Genomic DNA, 19,974 nt, shown 5'->3' with positions numbered 1-19,974 from the left:
ATAATCGGAATGTGAATTAAAAGGAGGGGACAAAGTAAAGGCGCGATATTACTATTTTATTTGGCGCCTGAATTTCATTTGCTATTTACTCCGTGTTTTCATTTACTTATTCAACAATAGCGTTTTAAAAATTATGTTATATTTTACCATAATATTTACTCATATTTGTTGTAGTGACAGTTGACCAGTACGCAGATCTCTATGTGAGAGAGATAGTGTGCCTCAATGGAGGACCGAGGTCGATCGTGTCATATTGAGACCCCACTTTTACTTCCAAGTTCTGGGGGAGTTTACAGAAGGTCATGGGAACACAGTTGAAGTTCAGTACTGCTTATCATCCTCAGACAGATGGATAATCTGATAGGACAATTAAGATATTAGAAGACATGTTGCGAGCATGTGTGCTGGACTTTGGTGGGTCCTGGAGTAAGTATCTACCTTTGATAAAGTTTTCCTACAACAACAGTTATCAATCTACCATTGGGGTGGCACCTTATGAGATGATGTATGGTAGGAAATGCAGATCTCCCATTCATTGGGATGAGACAGGAGAAAGGAGATACTTGGGTCCTGAGGCAGTTTAAAGGACTAGTGAGGCCATTGAGAAGATTAGAGCTCGGATGCTTGCTTCTCAAAGTAGACAGAAAAGTTATGCAGATCCCAAACGCACGAATGTTAAGTTCCAAGTGGGAAACTATGTCTTCCTCAGAGGCTCACCATGGAAAGGAGTGAGAAGATTTGGGAAGAAGGGCAAGTTGAGCCCGAGATTTGTAGGTCCATTTGAAATCCTGGAGAGGATTGGTCAGGTGGCTTACAGGTTGGCCTTACCACCGGCATTGTCGGTCATGCATAACGTATTTCATGTTTCAGCTCTTTAGAGGTATGTATCAGATGTGACTCATGTTTTGAGTTACGAAGATCTGGAGCTTAAGGCAGATCTCTCCTATGAGAAAAACCCAGTCCAGATACTAGACAGAAAAGAAAAGGTCCTCAGGAATAGAATGATACATTTGGTTAAGGTATTATGGAGGAACAACGTGGTCGAGGAAGCGACCTGTGAGATGGAGTCAAATATGCAAAATCAGTATCCCGAGCTATTCAGGTAAATTACGAGAACGAAATTTCTGTAAGGATGGGATAGTTGTAATGCCCCAAAATCTCTAATGAGGTTTAATGGTTGGATTTGGAGGTCAGGAGGGCCATAATTGATTTATTATGCAATAAAATGATTATATGCATGCTTATGTGAATTATATTATTATATGATGATAAATGCATGCATGTGGGTCCATTTTTCATTAATAGGGTATTTTGGTAATTTGGCCCGTTGGGAGCATATTTGTATATTTTCATGCATGTTGGTGAATTATGGATGAGGCCACATTATAATGTGGATTTTTTCGAGCTATTCGGCATGAGACGATCTTTGAATGCAAGTTAGCGGTTTGGTCATAACAGGGTTAATTTCAAGGCCAGGGGTGAGTCTCGGGGTAATTTGATGATTAGTACATTACCAAAAATTAAAGGGTAATGGGATATGACTTATTAGCATTTGAGAATATTGGGAATAATGGGAATTAGAGGACGTTAATTATGATTGTTACACCCAGATTTCGAGCTATGCAAATTATGACCTCGAAAGTTGGATTCGCAAATAAGCGGACTCATAAGGATGGAATCATGCTCCAGGATTGTATGTCGAGCTTACAGGATGTAGGTGACCTCGAAGTATTCATGATCTCGAAAGATAGCTCCAGGAACACACTCATCTTCAGGGACGACTTCAGATCAGGGGTCCCGAGCTCGACGCACGTACGATCTCGAAAGCCATGTGGCCTCGGGAGATGTTTCTAGCTCGATAGATGACGGGAAACCTGGGAGGCTAAAGCCTTAGAGATATGCGATAACCACCTTGAATATCTACAAGTGTTATAAATATGAGATGTAATCCTCATTTATTATTGTAAATCCCCTAGAATCATGGGATATTATTTGGTCAGTTATACGTCCCCTGATCTTCAGGAGACGTTTCCTTTTATATCTGATTATAGGCATTTAAAGCCATTAATTTTATTTACACAAAAAGAGTAACTACCCAAAATATGTGGGATAGTATTCTGCAGCCTTCCCTATAAATAGAGAGGCCATGCACCATTGTAAAGGACCGAAATTCTGATCCTTGAGAGAAAACTCTGGAAAATTCATTCTTAAAGAATTCCTAGAGATAATCTTGAGTTTAATAACAAAGACTCGTGGACTAGGCAGATTTAACTGCTGAACCACGTAAAAATCGTGTGTTTACATTGTTTTATTTCAATTGGTCATTTTCAGTTATTGTTTACGTGCTCTTCTTTCACTGTTTGACGAAAAGCGGCGTCAACAATTATTAACGAGATAGGCAGAAAATGACGATTTTACCCTTATTAGCCTTAAGAGGGAATTTAATGACCTAGGGGTATTTTGGTCTTTTGACCTAAGGTTATATATCAACTATAAAGATGTAGAAAGCTTAAGCAAAAATAGAGCAACTGGTTTCCTCTCCCACGATCATCATTTCTCCTTCTTCCTTTGAATTTTTGAAGTTCCAATTGAGGATTCAAACTAGGGACTCAAGCCTTGAGGGTCTAGGATTGTGTTCTAACATTGAAGAGGGTTCCATTTTGAACTTGAGGTAAGATTCTAGCCATGGAAACTCTGGTCATACTCTGTTTTTCTATTGATTTTTAGCTGGAATTTTAGATTTGATAGTTGAGAATTCAAGGAAGTTTTTTATTAAGTTTGGTTGGGTTACGATGCCTAGGACTTGTAGAATGGGTATTTGGGTTCATTTGTAAGTTTGGTTGAGGTTTGGAATTAGTTTTTGAAGATTGGAAATTGGAGAAGTCGAAGGGGAAAAACCAGGGCAATCACCCTGGTTCTAGCGCTACAGCGCTGTCCAGGGCATGTCAGCCCTGCTTGTAGCGCCGGGGGGGGGGGGGGCAGCACTATAGCGCTACCCTGTTTTTCCAGGGTATTATTTTGGGCACTTTTGAGGGTATTTTGGCTTCGAGTTTCAATTCCAAAGGTTCAGGATTGAGTCTACTAACCATTTGAGTACGATTCAAGGTCGCGGGAGTGAGGTTTAGATCATGAACCTTTTATTATTGATTTCATTGATGGAGTTCCATATTTGGTTATGACTAAGTGACCGCTAAGAGATCAAATGATCGATCGTTCTCAAGGGTCGTTTTTAACTTATTTCTCGCTCGAGCCAGAGGTAAGAAAACTGCACCCAGTATGTGACATGCATGGTTATTAATGAGGCATGTTGAGTGCTCTAAATGTGGACATTGATTGCATATGAAATTCTTAGCAATCTTGCTTACTTGTGAGTGGCACTGACTTATTAGTCAGAATCGGCAATGGTGTCAGTATTGACTGTGAAGCTGTGACTCATTAGTCAAGTTCAGCAGTAGTACTAAGCACCGGTCGTATGGTATTGGCTTATGAGTCAAGAACGATATTAACGTGTTTAACGCAAGCCGAAAATATTAGATCAAATGCTTGACCGACCTTAAGTTCGATGAAAACAAAAGCGCTTGTCTAGTCCAAAGGCTAGTTACTTAGAGTCAGGGCCAAAAGGCCCAGATGACTGCATCGTCACATGGCTAAGGGTGCGGAGCCCAAGTTCGTGACTTACTCATCAGTCACTAATCTGATTCAAGTTCGTGACTTACTCGTGAGTCACTCATCTGATTCAAGTCGTGACTCCATAGTCACTCATCTGATTCAAGTTCATGACTTACTCATCAGTCACTTACCTGATTAGGGCTACACTCCCCAACTTGATTATTAGAATCTCAATATTATCTGATTAGGGCTACAAACCCAATATGCTTATCATAATCATCAATTGATATTGTATACATGCAATAATGAGTTTTCTTGCTGAGTCTTGGCTCACAGGTGCTATGTGGTGCAAGTAAAAGGAAAGAAAAGCTCACCCAGCCTCGAGTGGAGAGCTTAGTTGGCGATGTGTACATATGCGATCTCTTGACCACCACGGCCAAAGTGTATCTCAGAGGAACTAGGGGTTAACCCTATATTTTGCCGCTTAGGTCGACTAGTTGTAATTTGTGTACTGTAATGACCATTTTGGATTGTAAATAACTTGTAAACGCTTTTATGGGCCCATGTACAGTTTTATGTTTTAAATAAAATATATCATTTCCTTTTGATCAAGATTTTTTTTCACCTTAGCCTATTAATAACACCTAGATGCACGTTTATAACAAAATGACTTGGTTAGTGAGTTAAGCACGGTTTAAAGTTCACAGTTTCAATCTTGGAGTAACTAGGGCGTTACAGTCTCCACTAGATTATCTTAACATAACATACTATAGTAATGTTAAGCACACATAAAATAAAACTCAAACATATCATAGTATAGTCAAACAAATCACAGTATTGTCAAAGCCTATCTAACCAACCTCTCTTTCTAATAGCAAACATATTAATAAAAATCTCTCTCCAATCTGGATCCTTAAATTTCTCAAAAGCTTTCCTGTAGGCATCATCACTGACTTCTTCCATTCCTTCGAGGATCTACATACATTTTGTGAGAGAAAACTCATCTTGTTGGCTTCCTCCTCCTTCAGTTGTACTCTTGTATTTTTCAGCTTTAGCTAAAGTAGCCTTAGCCCTTACTTTAGCTACCTCAGTCCATGCAACAATTGCATCACTCATTTTTGTGATCTTTGTCTCTTAACTCTTCGCTTTGTACTTGTGGTTGTTGAATTTTTTGTTGAACGTTTAAAAACATCATCAACAAGCCGAGAGCAACTAGTAGAATCATTCTCATCAATATCATGTGTGTCTGTGCGATCAAATTCATTCTCCATTTCCCTTTCATCATCAGTGTTGGGTGGACCTGAAGCAGTAGGATGATAGAACTGACTGGTGGCAGTTGACTTGCTAAAATTAGTTCCAACAATAAAAAATGATCACATACTTTATTGCAATATTGTGTTGCCTTTGGGTGTGCCTAAAATAAGAAAGAATACTATTTTTATCACTTAATTTGATTCAAGACTAATTTTTTATATAACTAATAGAATTAGTTGGTTCTTACCCTTAGATAACTCTGCGATATTTCCTCTGAAGCAACCACAGTATTGGTTTCGCTATCCCATCCAAATCCACTTTGTTTCAATAGCTCAGCAAACTTGCGATACTTATTGTGAAACCTATTGAAATTTTGCTTCATTTGTTTGATTAATTATTTCTTCTTACTTTTACTTTGCAACTCCTCAAAAAAAAATTCCCATGTTTTTGAGCCAAATTGACCACTTACCCTATTTCCTTTATTCACTTCATCAACCATGATATCAATGAAAATCTTCTCTACAGTTAGTCCCCATAAACATGCATCATCAACATATGTGATCTCAGTGACCATATTTCAAATCTAGCAATATTTCATACCAAAAATTATCTTAGAGCATAACCAATATAAGACAACAAACACATATATCATGATCAATAAATCCTATTTATTTCCTATTAGCTTATTACCCCACTCTTTGAGATCAGCCCATGTCATTGCCTACATTATCCTATAAAGCTAGCAATGTATGAGATATTAATAGCCTTAAAATCTCACTATACATCCCCTGTCATTGCCAAATATATATAAATCTAGCTAAGATCAAGGATTGCCAATACTACCATAATATGATCAAATAAGAACAAACAATCATATATACCATAATGAGACCCCAAATTACTACCAAATAACAGATATAATAGTCACTGGAAATATCTCAGCATGAAAAAGAGGCCAAACAACACCAAAGTTGGTTGACTGACTTGAAGAAGCCTCCTAGTCCACCTCCTATGCCAAGGCCAACCCCCAAACCAGTAGAGCTTTATAGTAAGGTTTAACTAACCTTATTCAAGTAAGTACTTGAAGTATATTTGGCATTTCATTTAGTTTGGTTTGGTGGTGTTAATTTTGGCTATGTATCTTTTGGATCTTTCTATGTGACACAAGAGAGAGGGGACATTTTCTTCCAAAAACAGAGTAAAGCTTCACCGACTCAGAAAGTAGCTTAACACAGATTAGTTTTTTTTTTAATCAAAAGGCTCTATAAATATATATAATTATTAGCTAAAACAGAGGTTCAAAGCTATATGGAAACAGAGGTTCTTTTGGTTAAGAATTATTAGTATGAAATGAATTACCGCATCCACCATATATTGTAACCATTGCTGATAGTTCTCCTAAGACTTTTATTTGAATCATCTTGAAAACATCTTCGAACGAAATATTTAAGAGGGTATGTATATATGTGTAAAAGAATCTCAAATTAGTTTAGTGATCAAGTCTAGATCTACACTTCAATTATTTTTTATACTCATTCTCTATTCATGTGTTGTTCGACAGTAGACTATCTAGAAAAGAGGAGAAAAAGACTTGATGAAGTGGTTGTATTTAAGCAACTTGATGGTTCTCAGCTTAACAGATAATGGAAATTATGCTATAATATGTTATTCAAAGACTTGAAGAAAAGAGCATTTTCCTAGTGGTGATGTCTGAGTTTAAAGAGAAGTTCGTTAAGGAGGGAACTAATCCAATCTATGGCCGGCCATTGAGAAGAGCAATTGTGAGTCTCTTGATCCAAAGAACCTGATAGTGGAGATATACAAAAAATTATTTCATACCAAACATATCCATACAATAGCAACTATCGAGGAAGCTTAAAATATCTCAACGATTACTTGCATTGTATTTTCTTTTTATTTGGGAAATGAAAACATAAACAAATGAAACTAACTACAAGTATAACGTGTTGTATTGTTTACTCAACCGCAGCATTAGAGACTAGGAAGTCATTGATAATTAGATTAGTCCATAAGTCTGTGATTTACGTGCAATTTTTTTCCTTCTATAGAAACCTACTTTGTTTTTTATATGTGATTTTATGACAGCAAGAACATCACAAAAGGTCTCACACTCATTTCTGCATATAAATCCCTTTCTCATCACAACAAAATGATAAAAATGTAACAACACTCAAAACCCTTTTCATGTATAATTTATATAATTTCATTGCAGAATATTTCAGCAGTCAATGCCAATGAGAAACCCCAATTAAACCAGGTTTAATCATCACAAGTCAAAGAGTTAACAATTCTCATATTTTGGATACTAGAAAAAAAAACTAACACCATTGTTAGAGAGGCCCAGACAATAGGTCCAATACAACTCAACTTGGAGGCAGCCCAGGAACAAAGGAAAAGGCTAGAGAAAGAACTAGCCCAGCTGGAAGAAAAGGGAGTGGCTCGGCAAGAGTTGCTGGAAGAAAGTAGCAAGCCGAACAGGGGAGAAGGAGCTGCACTCGACCGAGTAGAGGCAGGGACGACTCGGAGCAGGCGTGGACGAGTGAGACCCGGTTGGCTGAGAGACTACGTGCTGAAGCTGGGTCACTGAGAGTGAGTGAGATGTTTGTAACCAATTGCTGAGAACTTGTGTCAATTGCATAGACATATAAGTAGAATAATTGTAATTGCTGGTTTATTATCTTGAATGAAATGAGCATTTAGTTGCTGGGAGATTGGCCTTGTCTCGAAGAAGGCAATTTACTAACATTGGTGCTTTCATTGACTTCATCTTTTCTCAGGATGAAGAACGAAGACATTGTGCAACTTTTCCAAAATCTGAGCAAAGAGTTGGACCAGAAGCTGGAGCAACGAGCCACACTGCAGATGGAGGAACTCCGCGCGATACTTGACGAGCGCCTGTCGCACGTTTCGCCTCCCCCGTCGCCAGGCCACGGTGTCGAGAACAGCACAGCTCCATTGCCGACTCGATCAGTGGGTAGACGCTCCGATGCCGAAACCGATTGCCGTGAGGTGAATTCAATCCTTAAGTCGTTAAGGGTTAAGGTACCGAGATTTGATGGCAGTGAGGTGGATGACTGGATTTATAAGATCAATAAATTTTTTGATCTTCATAGGGTCGATACTACGTTGAGGCTATCGGTGGTAGCTTTTCATTTGGATGGAACACCATCAACTTGGTTTCAGTGGATGGAGAAAGGAGGCAGTTTTGCAGATTGGGATTCATTCATTCAAGCTTTACGGATGCGATTTGGAGCTTCAGTTTACGATGATCCACTGGGGCGTATAGCTAAGCTCACACAGACAAGGCGGGTATCTCAATTCTGAGCTGAATTTGAGGCGCTTATGACGAAGATTATTGGGGTTTTGGAGCAGATGTATTTGAACTTCTTTGTGTGGGGTCTGAAGCTTGAGATTCGCCGTGAATGACTAATCTCTCGGCCTTGTGATTTAGCGGATGCCATGGCCAAAGCGCAATTATTTGAAGACCGGAATGATGATATGGTGAGTCGTTCACGGACGAGCAATACTCGTTCCAGGTGGCTGCCTAAACAGGGGCAGAATTTGGGGTCACCGAGCAGTGGACCGGGTTTCACCATTCCTACTGGAACCAACTCCAATACCCAATCATTGTCGGGAGCTAAGCAAGCTGCAGCGCCTTTGCCCATTAAACGATTGACTCCGTCTGAGATGCGGGATAAACGAGAGTGTGGCCTCTGTTTTACTTGCGATGAGAAATACAGTTTCGGTCACAAGTGTAAGAATCGGGTTTTGGTTTTATGTGGTACGGATGAAGATAGCGATACACTACTCTCACCAGAGGAGGAAGAGACGGCTGATGGGGAAGACAATAACATCGATGAGGTTAGCTTGAATGACTTATCAAACTCAGCTAATCCTCGGATTTTTCGAATACAGGCCAAACAGGGGGAAGAAAAGCTCGAAGTGCTGATTGATACCGACAGCAATAACAATTTCATTCAGGAATCGGTTGCCACTCAGTTGCGTTTTCCATGGGAGGAAACGAAAAGGTTCAAAGTATACATGGGTAACGGAAATTTTCTGATATGTTCGAAACTGTGTCGGGATGTTGAGCTGGTTTTGCAGGGGCATCTGTTTGTTGTTGATTTATACATCCTGCCAATCTACGGTCTCGATGTTGTGCTGGGTATGCAATGGTTACAGACTCTGGGCCCTTGTATACATGACCATAAAGCCTTAACGATGGAGTTTTCTTGGCAAGGCAGTGTAGTGAAGCTGGCCGGATCACAGGACGTGTCTTCGCACCAATTATCCTATTCCCAGTTCACCACACTCTTGCGTGATGGAGAGGTCCGTGGGCTGTATACACTGATGGCTGTCATGGAGGACACAAACTCGAGGGCACCTGAGTTGGCCGAGCTAGAAGCTACTTTTCCATCGCTGTGTAAGGGACTTCTCTCTGAATTTTCTTATGTGTTTGATGAACCCAAACAGCTACCGCCCTATAGAACAGTGGACCATAAGATTCGCTTGCAGCCAGGATCGTTGCCGGTGAATGTACGACCTTATAGGTACCCTTATTTTCATAAAGATGTGATGGAGCAGTTGGTTAGTGAAATGCGGACAGCGGGCATTATTCAAGCTAGCACCAGCCCCTATTCCTCACCCGTGCTTCTAGTGAAGAAAAAGGATGGGTCATGGCGTTTCTGTGTGGATTATAGAGCACTCAATAGCATCACCAACAAGGATAGATTTCCTATTTCGACCATTGACGAACTCCTTGATGAGTTGGGGAAGGCGGTGGTTTTTTCTATATTGGATCTTAGAGCAGGCTATCATCAAATCCGTATGGACCCTAGAGATATACACAAGACGGCATTTCGCACCCACGACGGCCATTATGAATTTGTGGTTATGCCTTTCGGTCTTACGAACGCTCCTTCGACGTTTCAGGCAGCCATGAACCATGTCTTTCCGCCATTTTTACGAGATTGTGTTATTGTTTTTTTTTATGACATTCTGGTTTACAGCGAGACAGAGGAGGCTCACGTTACACACCTTCGGCACGTGTTACACTCGCTGCGTCACCATCAGTTTTTTGCCAAGGCTAGCAAATGTCAGTTCTTCCAGAAAAAAATAGAATACTTGGGGCATTTGGTTTCTTCACAGGGGGTACAAGCTGATCCATCAAAGATTACAGCCATGGTTAAATGGCCACAGCCGACTACTTTGAAACAACTTCGTGGATTTCTGGTATTACAGGCTATTATCGCCGGTTTGTGGCCCATTACGCGACTGTGGCGGCACCATTGACTGACATGTTGAAGCGGGACAAGTTCCATTGGACCCCGGCAGCGACCACGGCCTTTGCCCTCTTAAAACAAGCCATGACCGAGACCCCTGTTTTGCGGCTGCCAGATTTTACTAAGGAGTTTGTGCTTGAAACCGATGCTTCTAATGTGGGCATTGGGGGTGTATTAATGCAAGGGGGACACCCCTTGGCTTATTTCAGCAAGAAACTTGGGCCTCGCTTTTTGGGAGCTTCCGCCTACAGCCGAGAGATGAGAGCCATCGTGGAAGCGGTGTCTAAATGGCGTCAATATCTCTTGGGTAGACATTTTACAATCCGCACCGATCACAAGAGTTTGAGAGAACTACTCACGCAGGTTATTCAAACTCCCGAGCAGCAACATTTCATTCGGAAACTAATGGGATTTCAGTTTTCCATTGAGTACAAGGCTGGTAGAACGAATTCAGCAGCGGATGCACTCTCCCGCCAACACGAGGCTGCCTTAGGGTCGTGCCACTTAGCCTTGAGCACTTGCCGCTTTGATTTTTTGGATGAGCTCCGCCAAGAAAACATAACTTGCCCGGATATCCGTCTACTTCATGACCAGCTTCAACAGGGCCAATTAGATGCAATACAATTTTCGATCTGAGATGGCCTGCTTTATTTTCGCAACAAGCTTTTCATCAGTCAACACTCCTCACTCAAGCAGTCACTGCTCACTGAATTTCACGCAACGCCCTTTAGGGGTCATGCAGGGGCGGACAGGACATTTCTACGGTTAGGCGCAAGTTTTTTTTGGCTTGGTATGCGCAAAGATGTGTGCAAATTCGTCTCAGCCTATTTGGTGTGCCAAACCATCAAGTATTCTCCAACAGCTCCTTACGGTTTGCTTCAACCTCTCGAAATACCGGAACGCGTTTGGGAGGATTTGGCCATGGACTTTATTGTGGGGCTGCCGAATTCTTTTGGTGTCACGAATATATTGGTAGTGATCGATCGGTTCACAAAATACCCTCATTTTGGCGCTCTATCGACCCATTATTCAGCAACTAAGGTGGCTGATCTTTTTTCCCATATGGTGATCCGTCTCCATGGTATGCCCCGCACTATTGTCTCTGACAGAGATCCTATATTCACAAGTTCTTTTTGGCGAAAGTTGTTTGAATTGATGGGCACCACCTTAAAAATGAGTTCAGCGTACCACCCTCAAACGGATGGCCAAACAGAAGTCACCAATCGCTATGTTGAGCAATACCTCAGAGCATTCACAGCCGAGTACCCAAAATAGTGGAGTAAGTTCTTAACTTGGGCCGAGTACCACTATAATACCAGCTACCATTCAGCCATCGGTATGACACCTTTTCAAGCTGTCTATGGTCGCACACCACCTACTATTCCTTCGTATACACGAGGAGCTACAACAATACAAGCTGTCGAAGATGATTTGGTGACAAGGGATGAAATTTTACAGCAACTCAAGCACAATTTACAGCGAGCACAGCATCGGATGCGCCAGCAAGCTAACAAAAAACGCAGAGATATTGAGTTTCAGCTGGGTGACTTCGTGTTGGTGAAACTCCAGCCATATCGACAGTCAACGGTGACTAAGCGGCTCAATGATAAACTCAATCGCCGTTACTTTGGCCCTTTTGAAATTCTAGCACGTGCTGGCCCTGTCGCATACACCTTGAAGCTGCCACAAGGTAGTCGGATTCACCCCACGTTTCACGTCTCCTTGTTGAAACCGTATCAAGGCACACCTCCACCAACTTGTTTCCCTTTACCGGACATGACTGTAGCTAACAAACCTGTGATGCTTCCGTTAGCTATCATTGCCACTCGAGTTCAAATGCTCAATAATACACCGACAAAGCAGGTTTTAGTCCAATGGTCTTTGAGCAACCCAGAAGACGCCACTTGGGAAATTTTTGACACCTTCATTCGTATGTACAAGCTGGACAACCTTGAGGACAAGGTTGATTTCGAGGGGGGGAGTAGTGTTAGAGAGGCCCAGACAATAGGCCCAATACAACTCAACTTGGAGGCAGCCCAGGAACAAAGGAAAAGGCTAGAGAAAGAACTAGCCCAGCTGGAAGAAAAGGGAGTGGCTCGGCAAGAGTTGCTGGAAGAAAGTAGCAAGCCGAACAGGGGAGAAGGAGCTGCACTCGACCGAGTAGAGGCAGGGACGACTCGGAGCAGGCGTGGACGAGTGAGACCCGGTTGGCTGAGGGACTACGTGCTGAAGCTGGGTCACTGAGAGTGAGTGAGATGTTTGTAACCAATTGCTGAGAACTTGTGTCAATTGCATAGACATATAAGTAGAATAATTGTAATTGCTGGTTTATTATCTTGAATGAAATGAGCATTTAGTTGCTGGGAGATTGGCCTTGTCTCGAAGAAGGCAATTTACTAACAACCATCTAGGATACAAGTAAACCAAGAGATATAACACAACCAATTTTGAAATCAGACAAGAAAACAATGTTCACAATCTCATTCTAAGAATCCACTAGAAGAATTAGAGATACCCACAAATAAAAGCAAGAGAGAAAGTGATGGTAGACTAAGCTATTGAGCAGCAACCAGTGATGAAGTAAAATCAAGAACACAATACAAGCAAGAGATGAACTGCATATATGGAATTAATTTTCTTGAAAAAGATTTTATATAGGGAGAAGTAAAAAAATTAGGGCACAAGAGTGGAAGAAGGGAGAAAATTACACAGTTAAAATGCTGAGAGATTCAGCTTGAGTCTTCAGTAGAGGAGAATTATGGAGCTTTGTGGAGGAGAAGGAGAATTCGGAGAGGATGCTCAGAGCTCCATTAGTGTAGCTTCCTTTGTTTCATCGAGAGATAGAGAACAAAGAGAATGAGAGTTGTTTATCATAAATTTTGAGGACATACTTTAGCTGTTTTGAAAATTCTTGTTTTTTTTTAACTAAAGATTTTTGAAAAAGACCAAACACACCATTTGTTTTCTAAAAACAATTTTCTATTTTTTAGAATAGAAAACTGTTTTTTAGTTGAAGAGCCAAGCAGGCTAGCAGCTTCCAAGGCCACAAGTCAGCTATGGTTTTCGAAATTTGGGGCGGGGAGAGTAATTCTTGCGGTTCTTCACTTTTGTTCTTAGTGTTCTTGAGTGGTAATTTGAGGATTTAGTTTGATTTTTGAAATTGGTCATCCTAGGCTGAATAGAAGGTTATATTGATGTTAGAAATTTGTGTATGTATTGATTTGAGTCTTGAATTTGAAGAGAAACATGAAAATCAACTAAGTTTTGGGATTTAGGGAAAATGGAGATTTTGACCTAAATCCTTGAATTTTAGTTTGGAAACTGAAATTGAGTACTAGGTTGTTCTTATTGGATGTCATATAATGTGTATATCTTGTTTGGAGTGCAAATTTTTGGTTGGTTGCAAGTTTGGGATGATTTTGGGTTGATTTAGGTTTGAGAAATCGCAATGAAAATAGCTCTCTAACTTGAACTGGTCGACCGGCCTGGGGCAATTAGTCAATAGACGTGGGGCAATCGGTCGACCGACCTGCGGTTGGGCAGGCTAGTGTTTCTGGTTAACCAATCGACCAGTTTGAGGCAAGTGGTCGATCGGTTCATGCTGTCAGCTTGATTTTTGGTCTGTTTTCATTGGGTTTCAATGCGTCACCCTAGGGAACCATGAGCTAAGGTTCCTAAAACATATTGGGACATGTTTAAAGAGTGTTTGGCGCCTTGTGAGGTTTGTAGAAAAGTTATGGTAGGTTATGGTTTAAGTGAAACTAAACCTATGTTATATTGTTATTACTAGGGTTTCCGAGAGGCTCGGGAAAAGGATCGCACTCGAGGTTGTTCAGTCTTCAGGACAGGACCCGAGGTAAGAAAAGTGGCATGCACATAGAGCAGGGCATTAGCCGGGTTATGTTGGGATGCGGTTATAACCGTATATCTTAATTTTTTAGGGCTGAGTTCCCCTTCATGCATAATGTCATTCGCTATGCTTATTTGTGTTTAATTGTTTGTGAGTAATCGATAATCGTGCAGAACATGAGTCATGATGGCGCAGGGCCACTATGAGGGTGTTGTGCCCACTCGCTCGGCATGGACCGTAAGTTTGGTGTCGGGAGACACTCCTTGCTCAGTTGGGTCGCTCGGCAAGGTTGCTTGGCACGGCCGTGTAAATGGTTTATGTGTTTAAAATGAGCATATTTATAATCTGTGAAACGTGTTAATGATTTGTATGATTGGAACGAATGCATTTATTATTTGTGAAGCATGCTGATTACTGTTTATGTTGGACATGATATTTATTACACCTTGTGAGGTTTCTTGCTGGGCCTTGACTCACGGGTGCTCTATGGTGCAGGTAAAGGCAAGGGGAAAGTCAACTAGCCATGAGTTGGAGGGCTCTGGGGCGACACATGCATGTCTGGCCTGCTTGGCCGCCACGGTTGAGATATTTTGAAGGACTTAGAGTAGAAGTCCATTTTGTCACTTAGGTCGAAATATTTTGATAACGATAATGTAATAACTTTTGTTTAAACTCTTCTTGGGATCCTTTGTAAATGTTTAAAGTTTTAATGGAAAAGTTTATACTCTTTGACAAAAAAATTTAGTACATAAACCTTTATTTAATTTTAATTACATTTTTTGAGTCCAAATGACTCCCTTAATAAGTTAAGCACTATTCTAAACACATAGTGTAACAACCCTGGATTAATAGGGCATTACAAAACCAGTGAATCATACTAACAATATTTTATCTAAAGGTTTCTTGTTAACTTTATTTATTGTGAAATGTTTTAAATTCATTTCCTACAATCTTAATTCTCTCATACCATTACAAGATTGTATTCACATTAATTAATTTAGGAATTTTCTGATATTTATATATAATATTATTCAGACAATAATATAAAACAATCAATATATGCAAATATATATTATTTATTTTACAAAAATAATGTCCACTACATATGCTTTAGGTACTATTTCTAACAGAACTAGTGTCACAATACATACTATGATTATCTAGCGAGCTAAGTGGATAAATCGACCTATGTGTTTTGTGGTAAGCATTTATGCTCGGAGTATGTGCGAGCTAAACGTTAATCCAACTCAAATTTGGGGTACAACAACAAATATACTACTTTATGTGCTATTGTCACTTTTATCATGTACAACGTTTATAGAGCTGACTTGGGGACCTATGGGCCAATTATTCCAAGCTCTGATAAATTGGATTATCAATTAAACTCGTTAATTCAATAATTCTTATTTATTAGTCTCAATATTATTCCATTAAAAATATAGGATTGTACTTTTCAAATTATAGAATAGTTTACTAAGTAATTTCAGATAGTCCATTGATATAATCACTACATGCAATTCAATCCTGCAATAATTGATTCATAATTAAGGCTAGGTTAAATCACAGTTTTATCCCTCTAATTACGTCTTTATCCTTAAGTTTCATTGATTCACTAGTGAACAATTAATTTATATACTTTTTATAAATTAGAGCGTTTAAACCGTTAAGTTCCGAAACTAACACTTAAGGGAACCAATTTTCAATCTTTAACAAAAAAAGGTTTGGATTTCATATCTATAAATCATGTCTCCAACTATTAATACCAATGAACTGCTATAACAAAAGTCTTAAACATATTTTACAAACAAATTATGACAAGTGAATTAAGAGATCTAGTTGACACAAATAGGAGTTCATGATCTCCCAAGATTTATATTGATCTACATATGATCATATATTATATGATTGTAACTCTCAAGGGTAAACAATATTTAATAAAAAGTTATATACATATTGGTTCTTGTTCTATGTAATCTTATTATATAAAGAACATCTATTAAAATGTTTATCTAGATCACACGTAATCTAATACTAGTGGACCATGCTAGTTGTAATTGATTAAAGATTCTAGAACTTTTATAAATTACAGACAATTTAATTTATTATATATAATCCTTTTGTACATATATAAGATTATATAATTACACTAATGAATTGATAACTTCATGATATTTATTTAAATATATTAAAAAATAATAAACATTTATTATATAAAAATATTAAATTTCATAAGTAATAAACTAATTACATGCTTTAAGGGCACCATGCACAACATAGTATACATCCTTTATCGGTCCATGCTCGAGATAATGGAGCTCATAGCTCAAAACTTAGAGCCATGCACGACCACCTTATATGACTTTACTAGGAAAGGTCTTGGCCCCAGGACTCAGTTAAATTGTCACTGACAATCGGAAACATCTTGGGGCACACCATATAGATAAGCACCTAAGTCATGGTGGAATGCTCCTCGACCTATAATGTCATACTAGGAAGGCCAGCTTTGGTTGAGCTAGGGGTGGTCACCTCCAACAAGCATCTAGCATTAAAATTCCCCAAAGAACCTAGAGCGGGATGAGTCAGAGGTGACTAGCAAGAAGCTTGAGAGTGTTATAACATCTCCCTAAACAAAGCCTAGAAGTCAGGTCATCAAGAGACAGTAGTGATTTAAGAATTACTTGATGATGTTGGGGTCCATGGAGGAGCTCGAGGAAGTCATGCTCAACAAAAATGACCCTTCCTAGGTAGTGAAGATTGGGGAGAACCTGAGAAAAGAAGACAAGGCTGAGCATATAAAGTTGTAAAAAAAACAACTAGAATGTCTTCGCTAAGTCACACTCAGATAAGGTCGAGATTAGCTCGAATGTTATAAGTCATGCCATATACATAAATCTTAAGGGTAACTACAGAAGATTGTTAATTTGGTGCTTTGTTGATTGAAAAGTAGAAAGTAGAGGAATTGCGTCGACTTCACTGACCTCAACAAGGAATTGATTATTTTTGCCAAGGATCAACCAACTCGTTGATATTACTCTAGGCCAATAGCTATTAACTTTCATAAATGCATACACAGGGTATAACCATATAGCAATGCATGCTTTCCCACCAAGAATATACCAGATTCACAACCAATATTGGCTTATTTTATTACAGCATGATACCTTCCTGTTTGAAGAATGTTGGGGCCACCAAGAAGATGTTTTCCAATCATATAGATCAAAACATGGAAGTATATATGGGTAACATGCTTAAATACATTGATAAAATCACAAGTTCATTACCATCTTTTCTAATGAATAACATTATAAAATCATATAGCATCTCCACCTTTTCATTATTAATTTGGAAAACAAATGTTGCGACAATGCAGTCTTTGATTATTAAAGGAAAGTTCAAGAAAAAAAAACCATAAATTAAAATGTGTGTATATATATATATATATCTTGTCATATAATGGAAGAACTTTTCATTCACACTCCTTTTGGGACCCTATATCCATTAAAATTGGAGACTTAAATAGAGTATTTCAATTTTTGTTTTACTTTAAAAAAGTCATGTGAAGCTGTTGGGTAAGGAAGAGGTGAGCTTTTGATTCTTGATGGGCCTAATACTTTCATTTGCTCAATTTCCACTTACTTTTCCAATAAGCAACAATCATATTCATTTTGTCATTAACTAGTAGATATAATTTAACTTTCAATGTTTGAATAAGTTCACCAAATCTATTTTTCTATATACAAATTAAATTAATTAACATTCATACTAACACAAGTGACACTGACTTTCTATTTTCCATTAGTATTGGTAGTAACCTTTTAGATTTATTTGCAGTCTTTGAGATGAAAATTTCAAAAGATAAAAAGAGTATAGTCCTTTTGGATACTAAGGCAATTAGCCAAGAGCATTATCAAACAGTTGTTTAACTAACAAAACAACTACAAGTGAAGTGGGCAATTCCTCAAACACAAATTCTATCGTTCATAAAGTATATAAGTAATTGTACCATATCATCAAACACAACATTGTACCATATCATCAAAAACCGAATCAAATAACAATATTGTACCGTATCATCAAACACAACTTCTATCGTTCATAAAGTATATAAGTAATTGTTTCCACATTACATCATTTCCCAACCCATAGCGAGATTTCATCGAACACAAAACAAACATTCTTAAATTACAAGTATAATAAATATGAAACCAAACTATATGTATATATCTTTATAAAGTTTTCTACCAGAACCACAAAGACATGTACTTTTTTCAATGAAATAATGAAAACCCATTTCTTGAAATCCACAGTACATGCCAAGGAAAAAAAATCCCAAAATCTAAAATAAATCTGACTAACCCATTTCTGATGCTGAAGAGCATATGAAAACAGATCATGTGGTGAAGTAAAAGACAGGGTGGAGCATGAGATGAAGGAGCTTGATGCAAGCGCAGGAGAAGGAAAGGAACACCACACCGTAGACGATCCTGAGAGCCATTGAGATGAGTTATTGGTCTCAGATCAGAGATCCAAAGGAACCGAGAGATAAAGAGAGAGAGAGACCAAGGAATTGATTTAAGTAATGTAATGGGCAAAAAACCAAAGGATACGTAATAAGAATAGTATTGGATAAGGTCCTTCCTATATTTTTGCCTTCGTTTTTTAATTCAAATCTTTATTGTCACGTGTCACTAAATTAAAAGGTTTGGCTTGCCACGTGGGAAACTGATATTAGCAGAATGTGTACGTGTGGGGGCTGGTTCCAGTGCACCTGTATTTATGGGTGTGTCTGGTTATGCTAACTTGTTTAATAAGCAAAGGTGATATGATAAGATAACACATGCGCCACTCTAAGATTATTAAAATCTTGTTTCAGTAACTTGAATTGAATGACTCGATTTTAAAAACAAAGCTTTTTAAAAAGTTTTGTTACTATCCACGCGAGATCATATATATATATATATATATATATATATATATACTATATATAAACAATGTTCAATATATCTATTTGTTTAGTTTTATTTATAAAATTTATTAATTATTTTTATTAAATTTATATTAATATCATATAAATTTTGATATAAATATCTTATTTTAATTAAATAATTTATTTAATTTTGTTTAAGTTTATATTTGTTCTAGTTTTCGAATTTGAGAGTGACAACAATATATTATATATTTAATGTAATATTAAATATTATACGTAGATTTTAAATTTAAGTTTCTTACTAGTTTTTTTTAACAAAAAAATCAATTTGTTGCTAATTCACAGTAAATTATATTATATGTTTAATATGATATTATTATAATAAGTGAGTTTAAGTTTAATTAAATTTTATTGAAGGTACAAAACGTATGATTTTATTATTCTTTAATAATTATCATGGTAAAATATCTCAAAAATATCATATTTTAATTTATTTAATTATTTATTATTTTAAAATAATTATTATTGTAAAATATATGAAAAATATTCTATTTTAATTTATTTAATTATTTATTATTTTTAAATAATTATCATTATAAAATATCTCAAAAATATCTTATTTTAATTATTTATTTTATTTTATTTAAGTTTAGGTATTTACAAACTACCGTTAAATATAAAAATATTCTGTTAAATATAAGAATATTCCGTTAAAATTAACATTAAAAAAATAAAAAATCGTTAAAAACCAAGAATTTTTGTTATCTACACACTTATTATATAGAAGAGATATATATAAAATTGGAAGAAGCATATAAATAAATTATAGTTTTATAGTATATATAAATATTTATATCAATAACTTCTACGTATATACAGGGCCGGCCCTGAAAAAAAGTGGGCCTAAGACGGTTTTAATAAATTTGAAAAAAATGGGCCATTTTGTATATGTAATTTTAAATAAAATTAAACTAATATTTAGTAATATAAAATTAAACTAATTTTAAATAAAATGGGCCCTGGGTAGGGGT

At 37.7% G+C, this 19,974-nt stretch overlaps 1 long non-coding RNA gene across 3 annotated transcripts; it reads right to left on the bottom strand.

Moving 5' to 3' along the window:
• Positions 1–4,324: 4,324 nt before the first annotated feature.
• LOC133823541 (uncharacterized) lies at positions 4,325–18,645 on the bottom strand. 3 transcript variants are annotated; one of them, XR_009888398.1, is made up of 4 exons: positions 18,373–18,645; positions 16,695–16,781; positions 5,111–6,667; positions 4,325–5,023 (listed from the first exon to the last, which is right to left on the bottom strand). It is a non-coding gene; the product is annotated as an uncharacterized LOC133823541 (long non-coding RNA). The 3 variants fall into 3 exon arrangements; XR_009888400.1 differs by lacking the exons at positions 16,695–16,781; positions 18,373–18,645 and adding an exon at positions 12,875–13,088; XR_009888399.1 differs by lacking the exons at positions 16,695–16,781; positions 18,373–18,645 and adding an exon at positions 12,875–13,085 and having other exon boundaries at positions 5,111–5,446.
• Positions 18,646–19,974: the final 1,329 nt, after the last annotated feature.

The sequence above is a fragment of the Humulus lupulus genome, chromosome 3, assembly GCF_963169125.1.
Source record: "Humulus lupulus chromosome 3, drHumLupu1.1, whole genome shotgun sequence".
NCBI classification, from domain to species: Eukaryota; Viridiplantae; Streptophyta; class Magnoliopsida; order Rosales; family Cannabaceae; genus Humulus; species Humulus lupulus.
Note: the sequence above shows the minus strand (reverse complement) of the source record. Positions and strands in the feature narration are given on the sequence as shown.